The sequence below is a fragment of the Protopterus annectens genome, chromosome 2.part0 (assembly GCF_019279795.1).
Source record: "Protopterus annectens isolate FY-2018-M chromosome 2.part0, PAN1.0, whole genome shotgun sequence".
NCBI lineage: Eukaryota > Metazoa > Chordata > Ceratodontiformes > Protopteridae > Protopterus > Protopterus annectens.
This window is the reverse complement of record NC_056728.1, coordinates 1,458,973,014-1,458,988,452: the sequence shown is the minus strand read 5'-3', so window position 1 is coordinate 1,458,988,452 and position 15,439 is coordinate 1,458,973,014.

Genomic DNA, 15,439 nt, shown 5'->3' with positions numbered 1-15,439 from the left:
ATTGTTAAGTTTTTGTTAATGTGGTCAGAAAAGGAAAGGAGGGCAGTAGTGGTGCTATGAAAAGGTCAAAAGCCATGCTGAGAGCTAGTTAATAGGCTATTTTGGAGAAGGTGGTCTAATAGTTGATGGTGGATAAATGTTTCCATTATTTTAGCTATGGGAGAGAGAAGGGCAATTGGACGAAAGTTGGAAGGTTCTGTTGAGTTGCCACCTTTATGTAGTGGGATGATATGTGAGACCTTCCAGATAGATGGGATCGTATCTTTATTAATGGTTCTATTTATTAGGATAGAGATAGGGTGAGCAATAACTTTAGCTTCTGTTTGAAGATATTTAGCAGGTAAGAGGTCAGCTGAGGGGTAGAGGGTTTGAGTTTTTGAAAGAGGGTACAGATGAGGGATGTAGGGACAGGGTGGAGTTGGAAAGTGGGTGGTGAGGTATATGAGGAAGAGTGCAGATTAGAGGATACATGAGGTAGAGAGTTAGCAAGTGACTGGATAGCTTCAGTAAAGAAGTTATTGAATGAGTCAACAATTTGTTTGGGAGTGTCATGGGTAAGTCCAGATGGGGTTGGTGTCTTAGAGTTGCCAGGATGAAGGAGTCTATTGATACCTGACCAGAATTTCTGTGGACTTTGATGGATGGTTTGTTGAAGTTGAAAGAAGAAGTTTTTTTTTTGTCCGATAGTATTGATGCTTTAGTAGTATTTCTTAGCTGTTTAAATTTTAAGTGATCCGATAGGTCTTTAGAGGTATGCCATTTGGCCCAAAATTTGTTTCTTAGCAAAATTTTTTGCGTAGTTTCCTTTGTAAGCCATGGTGCAGTTTTGGTACTGTTCCTGAGAGTACAAGAAGAGGCATGGTAGTCTAGGATTTCAAGGAACTTAGAATTGAAGTATGCCACTACTTCCTCAAGTTGGAGGTGTTTTAAGGGTGACCAGTTGCATACACTCAGTTCATTCTGGAAGTGTTCAGGGTTAGAATGTTTATTTGAGTGAGTAATCCTAAAAGTTGTAGGGCAGGGTGTACTACTCTTTTGTCAAATTATATAAGTTAGAGAATGATCATTAATGTCATCTGGCAGGATGCCTAACATATAGGTTGTGGACTGAGTATTTATAAGGATCCAATCTAGGGTGGTTTCTTTGTTGGTGGGTTTATGGATTTGAGTGGGTGAGGTGATAGTTTGGGAGAAGCCATGTAGGTTTATGTGGTTAGGTGGGTTATCAGAATTACAGGTATTCCAGTCTATATTAAAGTCACCTAGCACAATGGTTTCTTGTGGATAGTTAGTGGACAGCCAGCTAAGGATATTTTCTAGGTAGTTGATGTTGTTACCTGGAGGAAGATATGAGCATAAAATGTAGATGGACTTACAAGTATTTAGTTGTAGCTTAGTGATAAGAATTTCAGAATTGGTATTAGATGGTGGGTGAGTATCCAGTAGTGTAAGTTGGAGCCCTGCTTTGTATATTAAGGCTTCGCCCCCATCCTTCTTGTTAAGGTGATCCACTCTTAAAATACTATATTCTGGAGGGGTGATTTCATAGTCTTGGGTTGATGGTTTTAACCATGTTTCGGTTAGGCATAGAATGTCAAATGTACATCCAGTAGGGCATGAAGGTGAGTCACTTTATTATTAACACTTTATATATTTAAGTGAGCTAAAAAGAGGGAGTTAGGAGGCCTTGTAGGGGTGTGAAGGGGCGATGGAGAAGGTCTACCTGGGTGAGCAAGACTATTATTGGTAGGGTCAGGAATGGGATGTATGTCACCATCTAGTAGGAGGTGTAAGTGTAGTCTATATGTGTGAATTAGAGAAGGATTCAGTATGTTATGTGCTCTCTTAACTTGGTAGTGTTTATAGGTAATATGGGTGACTCTATGATACCCTGGGAGGAAATAGTTGGCTGTAGATGTTTTGTTTATGTGTTTAAGGGTGGCTGATAAAGCTGCAAGGGATGTTTGTTTTGTCGGCAGGTGGAAGTTAGAGTAACTAAGATGTTCATAGGCAGTTAGGGTATAGGGAAGGAAAAGGAAAGGAAGAATTGAGAACAGAAGTAGGGCTTTGAGGTAAGTTGATACGGGTGAAATTGGCATTGTGCTGAAGAAGTTGAGGGTGGAAAGTGAAAAGGTGAGAATATGTGAGAAAGTAGGAGGAGTGACATAGGAGATGGAATATCTTAATGAGTTATGGGATGGGATAGGATAATGGGGGAAGTGGGTGTGGTTAGAGAGGTATAAGGTTAGATGCAATGGGGTGGGTGGAATTTGGGGCTAGGGTAGGGAGCGGAGTGAGCCCGCAGGGTGAACTGAGCGGGAAGAGCCAAGTGAAGGAAGAAAACCTGTGAAAACAATCAGCGGAATGCTGACTGCTAGAGGTAAGTTTAGGTGGAGGTAGGTAAAGGAGGTAATAGACGTAATGATAGTCTGAGTAGGTTGGGTAGTTAAAAGAATTCTAGTGAATTTTTTTAATATTTTTGACCGGTTACTATGGAAGTTCTGTTTCGGGTTTATTTTTAATTATGATCAAACCTAAATATGAGTTTGGTCAGGCAACTGTGGGAAGGATACAGAAGGTGGATTCTAGGGTTTGTGAGTGAAGTGCAAGTTTTAGGGTTCGGGGGCAGAAAGGGAGTTTTAGAGTTAGGGAATGATCAGGAAATTTAGATTTTGGGGGATGGACTTTTAGGTTTAGAGAGTGATCAGGGACTTTAGGGTTAGGGAAGGGAAGTTGTGGTTTAGGGTGAAGAACTGAGGACTTCCACCGAGAACTTGATGGGATGTATAGTATTAGGGTTTACGTTCTGCTAGGGCTATGTAGAAACAGAAATCATGCTTGTGAGAGTTAGCTTTTTCAAACAAGTGACAGTGAGCAGGACTTGCTTCAGATTTGCAAGGTAATTATGAAAATGGGTAGAAGACATGGTCCCTTCTTCCCTTCCACTATCATCAGCATCATATGACCTGTGCATAATATGCCCAGATTCAACCTGTTTCAGTGTATGGACCTGTGGGGAAGGCAGCATAAACAGCGAGAAAAGTGCAAAAAAAAAGGAAAATAAAAGGACCAATGGTGTGTGTGTGTGTGTGTGTGTGTGTGTGTGTGTGTGTGTGTGTGTGTGTGTGTGTGTGTGTGTGTCTGAAACAAATAGGCACAGCAAATCCTAGCATAAATATTTAGAAGGCAGGTCAACTCCCTCATGCTCACTACACCAGCACAGTCAACGTTGTACCTTTGACACCATGGGATCAGTGCAATTCAGATAACTGAATGAGGTTTTTTTTTAGTATTTGTTGTTCTTATTTTTTTCTTTTTTGCTTTAAATAAGATGACTGAGTCCAAAATGGGCTTTATTAAGGTTTAATTCACTTATTGACTGCCTTTGGGAGTTCATAGATTGTTATATTAGTGTATTATTTCAGATCAAATTAACATAAGTCATTTGCCTATGTACTTATTTTTTATATAGACACCCCTGATCTTTTCAGTATTAAGGTGTTCAGTTTGTTTTTTAACTTAAAGATCTTTTATTTGGCTGCACATGTTTCATGTTAAGGCTTTCTCTCTTATTTTAGTTTATAACTTTCGTTTTAAGACTTGTTTCCCTTTTTGTTGTAGTTTTTTTTTTCATCATTCTGTTTGTCTATGTTGGCTGTTTTATTCTAGGAACCAAGAACTAAATAACCAAACACATGCTGCACTCTGAGAACACTTGCCTACTCATTAATTCTACCAATCAAATTAAGATAAAAAAATCACATGACTTTAAATATCTAAACATTAATTAATAGATAAAAACACACCTAAATAAATGATCACAACATTACACAATTCATAGTTTATCTGCTCTCAGCATTAAAATACTGTTATTTGAAATGATCACATTTAATCTTGGGAACTCAGATGCATTTAATAAGAGCTGCCAATGCAATTCTAGGAACCGCTATTTTGTCCTCTGACCCATTTTTAGTAACATGGTATATCCTCATCTCCCTTCTTATTTGTAGGAAATTGGGTATCTCCAAAAGTAACGGGGGTGAAGTGTTTCAATACATACCCAAATCTGGAGGAAAATGTCAAGACTGTCATGACCAATCACCACTTTAAGATGGAACCCCATTTGGAGATGGTCCTGACTCTGATGGTGAGGTATCAAGTTTCCATCCCTGGCATTTTGGCAAGACCTAATCCTCTGTGACCCTTCCTCAGACTGTGTTTTATAATTCCAGATGGATTTAGGATAAAGTCTCTTATCATCTCAGAGCTGCTATATTTAGTTAGCTTGGTGTTTATTTTGGAAACATTGTAAGGTGGAAATAGAGGTCCATAGTTTGCAGTCACTATTCCACCAAGCCAACAGATTGTGCAGAGCCTGAGACAGGGAAGAATCAGTTGTGATGTGACAATATTGTTTAATTCTTCCCTTTTTTAAGCTAGATTAACACCAGTACCAGCACATTTGAATATATCTTTATATCAGGACTGAACATTTGCTTTCAACTTGTTATCTGTCTACGTAGTTATCTCACAGCATTTTTCCAGGAGCTTACAGATTAATTTACTGACAGAGAGACAAACCTTCTCTGTAACTTATTCTGTGGGATTTTTAATGTCTGGGCTGGTTATGAATCTTGCAAAACAACTATGGAGATTAATTTTAAGTTTTGGCTTCACTTACATTGTTACCACTATGATTTGATAGCTGGAATATTAATTGGACTTGATCCTCCAACTTGGAATGGATAGCATATGTTCAGTGGTGGTATATATCTCTTTGTCTGATGCTATCTGTTTCATTTCATATTCAACCTACCACCAATAATGCCACATGGTACTGAGCTGGAATGATCTAAGGACTTTCATAACATCAGGGATGGCACTATGATGCCCTTAATGTACCAGCTTGAATGAAGATCCAGACTCCCTTGCTGCAGCTGGGCTTAGTTTGAACCATGCATGTGATTTCAGTGTTGCACCCTGTCAGATGGCTGGATCACTGTCCATCTAGTCTGGTTAAATCTTGTCTTAATGTACTTGGACCAGTTATTCTTCAGATTTTTCAGTCCTGTTTGATGAAGAGAAGTTTTTCCATCTGTATTAAGGGAGACATTCATGACCACCATTCTCAAAAATATCTTTGGATCTGAACCACCTGGCAAATTACCATTGTGTTTCTAACCACCTTTCCATAGATAAGGTTGGTGAGATGGTGCTTTATAAGCAGACATATTCCTTTGCTGCACCACTTGACCGCTTTGACTCATATGAAGCTAGTTTTAAATCTAGGCATAGGGTCACAGCAGTCTTAATTTGAGATGTTAGTGACCTTCTCATGGCCATAAATCAAGGTTATATTATACTGTGGTCTCCCTAATCTCTAGACAGTGTTTTACACTGTGGACCCTGGCATCTTGGTTGACCATCTCTATGGTTTTACTAGAATTATATTTGATTAGTTTGGCTCTTACATTTTGGGTCATTTGCAGATGGTATTTCTCGGGGTTAATTCCTCCTTTTCTCACCCTCTGGAGTGCACAGAAGACAGGACCTGATCTTGGCACTTTTGCTGTTCACAGTGTACATGCAGCAACTTAGTTCATTCAAAGGAGAAGTGTATCTTATCAATCACCTTCTCTCTTCTCTTCTGTATGCGTCACCTCTCCTTCTAAATAACAACAAGTCCAATCTAAATAAACTTACCACGTGTTATAATCACATTGCCAGATTTGCCACCGGCCTCCCTTTTAGGACACATCACTGCATTAACCTAACTCAGCTTGGATGGCTAGAACTTCCTAGTCTCGTGCTATACAACCAACTGATCATAGCCCACAAAATCATTTACACCCCTGATAACACTCCCTCACTCAAACCCCTAATCACCTTGTATAACAATCCACGTCCACTTCGTTCCTCCAACAAGGTCCTCATCCAGACCTATAAAACCAACAACCAAGCTGGCGACTCCCTCCTGTCAAACTCCCTAGGTAAGGCCTGGAACCTATTACCCCCTGAGTTAACCTCAATTTCTTCCCTGTCTCACTTCAAATCCAAGCTCAAACTATACCTGGGCTCAAAAAGGTCTTGCTACTGTACTAAGCCTGGCTAATTCCTACACCAATATATATATTAGTTACCTATGTCCTTCATCTAACTAATAATCTCATAGGATAGTATCACATAGTTCTAATAACTACATATTTAATGTTTTTTTTGCTGACTACTTTTTGTAAATGATATCCTTTAGCAAATTGTATTTCTTACTTTTTCTGTTAACCGAATTGTTTGTTGATTTTTTGCCTTTTCTTATGTGTAGCAATGTACTACTCTTGGAGCTTTTCTCCCCGGGCCTCCGCTGAAAATGGACATATATCCAGTCGGACTATCCCGGTTAACAAATGTAAAATAAATAAATAAATAAATAAATAATTTTATTTTTATTGCACAAAGCTTGACCTCTTCTTTAGCATGGAATCTGTGTGGAACATTATCATATTTGATTACCTCGAGTCCAATTTATAGTGGATGACAGAAAATCATCTTAACTGTAACCTATTAAACACTGAGACATTATTATTATTTTTTTATTTATTTATTTATTTATTTTTTTTGCAGCTACTTCTTTACTGAGGCTACAAACAGATGATGTGACCAAGTATACAAAAAACAAAAATAATGAGAAAAAATGAATACGTAATGATTAAGAAGAACAGTGATTAGTATAGACCTCACATAGCATTTGCAGTTACATTAGTAATCACCTGTGATACTAAACCAAGACAAGGAAAAATGTTCCAAAAGTCCTTAAAGGTAGTATAGTATTTATGATTTTGTAACAGGACCAAACTTCTGCTCAAAGGTACCAAAAAAAAGATTAACAAAGTCTGTGGGGTCAGATTTCCAGTTGGCAAACATAAGCAGGCTAATAATTCTAGTTCACTGTTTCTCCACCTTATTAAGTCAAAAGGATTCAATATCTAGAACAAGTTACCAAAATTACAGGTGTTCATGGTCCAGTAATTTTCTCCTGATCAGCCATTAAGCAGCTTCAAAAATTTGGACCCAAAATGCACTGATCTTCAGACATTTCCATACCATGTGAAAACAACCTGCACTAGTTTCAGAGCATCTCCAACATCTACTGGTTATCCTTACAACCTCTGTTACATAGTGTAGAAGGGGCATTTTGCCATTGGTGTAACAACTTATACCATGTGAATGCCAAGTAGGGAATGCCTCAGAACTGTTTCCGTTGTTCTAGATTGTGTTTTCTGGCATGCAATATCAGCTCTCTGCCTTGTTATAAGTCTCACCTTATTTTTAGAGCTTAAACTTGTTTGTTACTCCTTGTTAATCAAGGACCAATAAAGGGTGGTAATAGTTCCTTTCCCAACTGTTCCTTTATCCAATAACTAAGGAAAGACTGAGGAATTATTAGTGGATACCACTGTATGTCCACCCCATTTTTCTCTTCTATCATCCCTTGTAAAGTATAGGGGAAAAAACGAGAACTTGCTTCTCTAATCTGAAATCATGGTGAGATACTAAACAGGAGGCTCACACTGAAAGACAAGGTATTAGCTGTTGTTAGGACATCTTGGCAGTGATACTCTTAAGGCTTGACTGTTACAGTGCCTTTGGTCTACCAGTTGGAGATCTGGTGTAACTTCAGAAGGGTCAGAATTCTGCATTCAGGTTTCTGGCCTGGAGCTCCCATTCTTCTTGTATTCCTTCATTGATGATGGATTTGCAGTGTCTACAAGTCTGCGCCAGTTCAGTATATAAGATATGTGTTACCTTCTACACCTTGCACAAAATGGGTTCTATCTGTTTGCAAAAGATATTGGTTTCTTAATCAATCAATTAATTATTGACATTTGATTACCAGGCAACTCTAACTGTGCAAAAGTGAAGGCCCATGGAGAAAAGTTCCAAATTGTTGCAAAACATTTTAAGAACAATAATTTTACGATCTTCAAAAATAAAACAAAAACATCTGCAGTTTAAATAAATATTACAAATTAGGCATAGTATAAAACACTGGTTAAGAAATGATGCAAGGTAAATGGCAATCATTTAATATAGTTTGTAGATTAATTAAAGGTAAGTTAGTCTAATACAAATAGGAATTGTAATATGAAGTGAGGGAAAATAGGCTTATGGTATATTTAGAGAGTAAGTTAGGGAAGCAAAATAGATAGCAGTGAGGAAATAAGTGAAACAGGGAGAATAAGGAAGTATAAGGAAGGAAAACGTACTTGTTCACATTCAAGGATATAGTTTATCCTAGTTTTGAGGAAGAACAGATCCAGATTTTAGTTATGAAGATTTTCAGAGTGGTTTTAGTAGGTTCATAGGTTCATACTAAGCTATCTGCCCTAGAGCATTTATAAGCCTAGCCAGAATGTGTTTGGCTTTCACCATCCATTTTAAATTAATTTTGCTATGCCCCTTTTTGAGGTTAGTATACTGTGCCTCTGTCTAACAGTGACACAGAATTGATACCCGGGGTAAACCTACGATCTCTCATCCACTCATCAAGATTCCTCTTGAAGAGAGTCAGTGAGGGACTCTGCCTAACCTGGACTGGGATTTTATTCCAGAGTGAAGGGAGCCTCTGGGTTATGAATCTGTCCCTCCAGCATGTCCTATTTATTTCGGTGCTGAGGTTCAAGTCTCTCAGGCGCGTGGCTGGATGGGTTTTGGTTTTTCTGAGGTGCGGCATGTCCGTTAATTCCGGGTTGGACATGGCTTTATCGTCAGGCACAGATCGCCTCTGAACAGGCGGTATGCCACTGAGTAGAGCTGGAGTTTCTTTAACCAGGCAGCATATGGCATCTGTTTGAGCCCTTTGATCCTCTTGGTGAGGTACTTTTGGGGTCTTTCCAGTTGCTGCAGGTGTCTGGTAAGGTACATCCCAAAAGGGGCATTGTACTCAATTATGGGCCTGGTGAGGGATGAGTAAAGAGGCATGATGACCTCCCCTGATCTAGATGTGAATCCCTTCATGATTAGGTGGGCTATATAAAATGTTTTTCTAACCACTTTGGCCACGTGGTTTGTCAAATGAGAGATTGCTATCAACTTGGGTCCCCAGGTCCCTAATTACTTCTTCTGTACTTAATGGATTACCACCTATGTGGTAATTTGTGGGCACTTTGTTTTTGGCAAAGGGGGTGACATTACACTTTTTGGCGTTTAGCTTGAGGCCATGGCTCTGGCACCAGTTGTCTGTTTCTATGAGGCCCTTTTGGAGGATGCTTGTGTTGGCTGGAGAGTCGATTATGGTGCCCAGTTTGCAGTCATCTGCGAACTTGGTCAGCCACAGCCCTTCCGTGTTGGCCTGTACCTCCGAGAAATATATACCGAACAAGAGAGGTCCCAGGACTGAGCCTAGTACATTTCTTAAATCAAATGGTAAGGGGCTGCTGACTGTTCCAAACTCCCATTTGGAGACTTTTGCTCAGATATTATTTGCTTACCTTGATGCAGTACTTCGAAATTATCTACTTTCTATGATTTAAGTATACAGCACTGAGACCTCTCTTAGTAAATACCTGAATTTCCATCCTTTGACTGGGAAAGTCCACTGGGCAAAAAAAAAAAAACATTTTCAGTGGAGGCCTGGGGAGAAAAGCTCCACAGTTAAATGAACAAAATACAGCAAAAATATTATACAGTTAAAAATACAGATCTGGGGAGAAAGGCTCCACAGTTAAAACAAACCAATACCACAGAACAACATAATTGCAAACATATGTTATACAAATTAATATACAAGCAGCATATCACAGGCAAATTATATCACAGAAAATAAGCACATAGTAATGGACAAATAATAATGTATTTCCAGTCAATGGAGTAAATTGAAAATCAGAGGTGTTAGAAGCTCAGGATTCATTGTTGAAATAAGTTATGGGATTAAGGACCTTACACTATATTTCACACGTACAGCTTGGATTTGTAAACAATAGGTTTTGCAGCTTTAAAGGGCTTCAGGGAGTCTAGTTAGGTAATGGAAGAGGGGAGGGTATTCTGCAGTTTGGCTATGTTGTAGGAATACAGGCATTGTCCTGCTCTCTTGAAGGGTTTAGCTATACTTAGAAGGGTTCTCTCTGAAGAGAGGAGAAATCGAGTAAGGGTATATGTGCGCAAGATGGATTGGAGGGCTGGGCAGCTATTGGGTTGGAAAATTAATTTATGGGCAATAGTTAGTTGACTAAAGTGGAGATAATGGTGAAATTCTAGCCAGGATAGGTTTGAGAGAGCATTGCAGTGGTGTGAGTGGTTAGATAAGTTGGATGCAAATTTTGCTGTCTTATAGTGGCATTGTTGTAGCTTACTACTGAGAGATATATGGAGGTTGGTAAAAATGGGGCTCCAGTACATAAGGGATGGAATAATCAAAGTATTAGCTAGTTTGATCCTAGTTTGTTTATTAAGGTAAAGGTTGTGTCGGTATAATTTGCACAGTTTGTAGTGGGTTTTCTTTACTATGTTGAGTATGTGTTGTTAAATGGAGAGTTTATTGTCGATAGTAATTCCTAACAGTTTTGCAAATTGTACCTGTTCGATTTCAGTTTTGTTATGGGAGAAAATTTTGAATTCTGTAGGTGGAGGTTTTGATGAGAATAATAACAGTTTAGTTTTTTTGGGGTTAAGCATTAGTTGAGAGTCGTTCAGTTACATAGATGAGAAGGCACCTTGGGTGATTTCCTGGAGGTTAGAGAAATTATTGATGATGAGATGATAGTTGAATCATCCGCATACTGAATTAGTATGCTTTGATGGGAGGCTTTATTTAGATCATTAATGAATATATTGAAGGGTAGTGGTCTTAAAATGGATCCTTGTGGGATACCTGTGTTGTTTGCTAGGTAATTAGATTGTTGGTTTTGCCATCTAACTGATTGCTGTCTGTTCTTTAGGTAGGAAAAAAAACAAGTTATTACACTTTGAGAGCAACCAAGTTTCTGTAGGTGTTGCAAAAGCTTAGGATGAGATACTGTGTCAAAAGCTTTTGAAAGATCTAGCAGGAGTACAGAAGTGGGTAAGTCAGCATCAAGAGATTTATTCACAGTATTAGTAAATGAGAGTAAAGCTGAGGTTGTACTATGGCCTGGGCGGAAGCCATGTCAAGTGGGAGATAGGAGGTCATTATTGATGAGGTGATTGAATAGTTGGGTTTCAATAAATTTTCTAGGATTTTTGATAGTGGGGAGAGAATGGAGATAGGCTGGTACTTTGAGAGATCATGGGCATTACCTCCTTTGTGAAGTGGGGGGGATTTTTTCCATAGTAGGAGGACATATGATTCAGTGATAGAGCGGTTAATAAGAATGCTGACTGGGTAAGCTATAGCCTTGGCTGCTAGTTGTAAGTATTCTGGTGGTAACTTATCAGCAGAGAGTGAGCAGGGTTTTCATTTGGTTAGTAATTTTTGAACTAGGCATGTAGGCACGGGTTGGAATGAGAAAGGTGAATTAACTAGAGAATTATTTGTGGGGAATAGGGGGTTTATAGAAGTAATACTAGAGATGGGAATTGTTTTAGAGGGTGAGTCCTTGATTACTTTTTGGATGGTGTCAATAAAGTGGTTATTGAATATTTGGGCTATTTGGAGTGGGTTTTTGTTGGGAGCGGGTGATGGATTTTGAATGTTACCTGGGTTCAGAAGGGAGGATATGGATTTCCAGAATTTTTTTGGGTTGGTATTTTGGGAGGAGAGTTTAGAGGAGAAGTACGTTTTCTTATCAGTTATGATAATTTTTTTTTTGCAGCATTTCTACATTTTTTATAGTTTAGTTAATTTTCTATGGTCCTACATTTTTTAAAATTTTCCAGGCTTTGTCTCTGGACAAGAGGGTTTGTTTGGTATGCTTTATTTTCCATGCAGTTTTTGCTGAGCTGTCCAACAAAATGGTTAATAATCTCAATACTACTAAAACACTGTCAGTAATGATAGTCATATGCTTCCCTCATGGCGGGCAAGCTGCTCATATTTGTGAGGCTGAATGTCTGAAATGATTGATTTCTGGCTGCTTATTGATGTTGCCTCCTACAACCAGCAAGCCACAAGGTGAACCAATATGGCAGACATTTCAGTACTGCAAGCCACACTGTATGCTATGTCAAAGACGATGAATTTCATGACAAATACAGCAACCCATTAGACAAGCACAAACTGAGCAGCAGCATCATGCTGCGGAACTCCAAGTGTTGAGCAACCATTTTCAGGGCATGACAGTCAGTGTTCAAAGTGAATTTACTTATCCATTTGGTGTTAGGCTGATCTCAACCATCCTGTGGTTGATAATGATATATTACCCCTAGTGAGAATAACAGGAATCATACCACAGATAATTTGTTGGGAACAATGCATCGAATAAGGCATTTAGTGATTGTCTCTGTCAATTAGTAGTACAGAGGGCAGTACCGGGGCAAATTTTCTGTTTCCCATCCATAGATCCAGTTTGTATTTGGATATGGACATGGACAAGCTTTGTTTTATGTGGATGGAGAGTCTGTTCCAGTGCATTTGTGTCCTCTGTGAGATATACCTGACCCTACAAATTGTTGTATTCATGTAGCAGAAGAGGTTTAGATCCTTAGAATGAGCATTTCTGATACCATTTGACTTGCTGATGTGCAATAAATCCATCAGTAATGGGTCTCAGGATGCCTTGTATGCCAGATGCAGGTCATCTATTAGCAGTCTGTAGGATAGTGAGTATAGTGACAAGGCTTTGAGTCAATTTAAGACACAGTGTTTAGGGTTTGCATTCTTTTAGTAAGGTATTTCTGTGGGTGTTCCAGTTGATGCATGGGTCTGGACAGATACATGCCAAAGTAAGCATTATATTCAATGCTTTGCAAAATGAGGGCTGAGTAGAGGGCGACAATGACATCCCTAGATCTAGGCACAGTCCCTTTGCTTATAAGCTGTGCAATATAGAAGGACTTTCTTACAGCAATGGACAAATGTTGGTCAGATGTTAGGCCGCTATCCTTGTTAGTTCCCAAATCCCAAACAACTAGGTCAACTCTTAGGGGCATATAAAACAGATGACATCAAAAATTGTGGAAGACCCAAAGGAGCTAAAAATAATGATCTTGCCATATCTGTTGCAAATTTATTTACTGTGTGACTTGAGGCTTCCGTCCTATTAAAACTGAAAGAGACAACTGAGATGAAAGATGTTGCTCTCTGAATACTTTAAAGCAGTTTTTAGTTCATATTTCAGAATATCATGACACAGATGCTGCCCTACAAACTCAGAATCTGGGTAAGAAGTATTGATAGTGAAAAAGGCCAAAATCAGGTTGCTCCATATTTATCAGTTGTGATTATATCAAATTAGAAAGAACATTCTTAAAACAGAAAGGTCATGCTTTCACTGATGATGCAGGAACAAAACATCGGAATGAAGAAAAGCCATTAAATTCTGCAGTTATTTTTGACATCATGAAGCAGTAAAGAACATGGGTTTACCTATTTACAATGCAAGGCAAGTTGTTTTGGCACCATCAGTAATGGACAGAACTTTGATGCTGAGAAAACTCCATTTTTGTATGTGTTTTAAACATTAAAAAATGACCACCACTTTCTTACACTGGCAAAGCCAACTGGCTGATGGTCCAGCAATTAGTCAATATGCTCATTGGCTCCCAAACTTTCCCCCACTCTTTTGTCTAGCTTAGACAGTTTTAGTCATATAAACTTAGATCTCATAGCCACTATGGGCCTCTCTTGCAAGCACCTAAAACCAGACTTCAGTTAACTACTCCCTTTCTATTCTCGGACCCAAACTCTTGGGGGATCTTCTCTAAGATCTTAAAGACCTCTCTAACTGATTCTCCTTTTGGGCACAGCGTATAAAACATCTCACAGCACAAATTGCTTGCAAATACTCTGCTTCAGGTCACATAGCCTAGAGTTCTAATCTTTGAAACAATAATGCCTATCATTTTTCACTATGGCATCTCTACCCTAACTCCCAACACTTCACTACTCTAACTGTTGTAATTAAAATATTGTACATAGAGGTTTCTGTTGACTACCTTCTTAAATCATTTTTCTATTATATATTAACTATTCCTTTGTGTTTAGTGTGTTCTTTTATTGTATAGGTTCGTACTAGGCTAACTGCCCTTATGGGCCATTTTAAGCCTAGCCAATTACCCCATGTCAGAATCAAGCCCTGCACCTTGTGTTTCTAAGGCAATCACCTTAACCATTACGCCAACCTATTTTTTCCACTTGATGTGTGCTCATATTCTGGGCTGATACTGAAATTGGCCCAGTGGAATCAGTGGTGTAACCCAGTTAACAAGTTGTTTAAATGAATGTTAAAATAAAATTCAGACCACTTCCCCAGCCTTAAAGAAATAGCTTGCTTCCCTATCCCTGAAAGAATGAATAAAACAGATCTCAGAAGTCTGACTACATTTTACTGATTAGAATACAGTCTCTCATCTTCCCTCTCTACAAAGTAACAGGCCCCACTTAGCCATTAAACTTCCTGTTACTGTGTGAGGTTAGCACTTGAACTGAATACTAAGAGCATTTATATGGTGATGTGGAGTCATTTATCTAGAGACACCAGTATTCTCTGAATCTTCAAGGATGGTATTATCTTGCAGGTACCTTGTTTGTACAATGTTTGTAACAATAATCCTGTCAAGTGTTATTTATCTAGTTATGTATGCATTTATTTATTTATTTATTATGATTGTGCTGGGGAAATGTGAATAACAACATTGAAAATAAAACATATCACTGTTGTCATTATTTGATTTTTTCACAAACATTCATTAGAGGTGCACAAAGGGTGCCTGTCTTTTTTTTGATGGGAAGACTGTGTATAATAACAAACTACAGTTGTATGATCACTGTTATAAAATCATTGATATGGCTCATTTAAAAATATCTAAGAGGAGCAACTTGCAATACCTTACTATGATCATTATTTCACTTGTATTGCAATCAGGCATCATAAATGTACACAGAAGGTGTATTTCTTTGGTGGGAGAAGAAAGTGGTGTATAAAAGTAAACAGCAATTACTGTTAAATGACCACTGATACACTATGTTGCATCTGCTTGAGAGCAGTAATTTAAAATGCTACCTTTGAGCTATATTGCAATCAAATATCACAGTTGCCAGTGGTGGCTGGTGAGTTCAAATCAAAGGGAGGCTGCAGGAGACAGCTAAATGGGTGGGGCCAATGGGAAGGGGTGTGGCCAACTAGAAAGGGGAGGAGCTATGCTCAAAACCACAAAACCCAGAACTTTAATTAAATACGCTACCCTGGGTGCCAAACCATCATTATGAGAGTCCAATCAAGACAAAGTGAAGTGTAGAAGAATATTTCAATGCATTAGCTGCATGGCAGCTTACTTAAAATCTAGATGGAAACAAAAAGGCTGTGAGTCA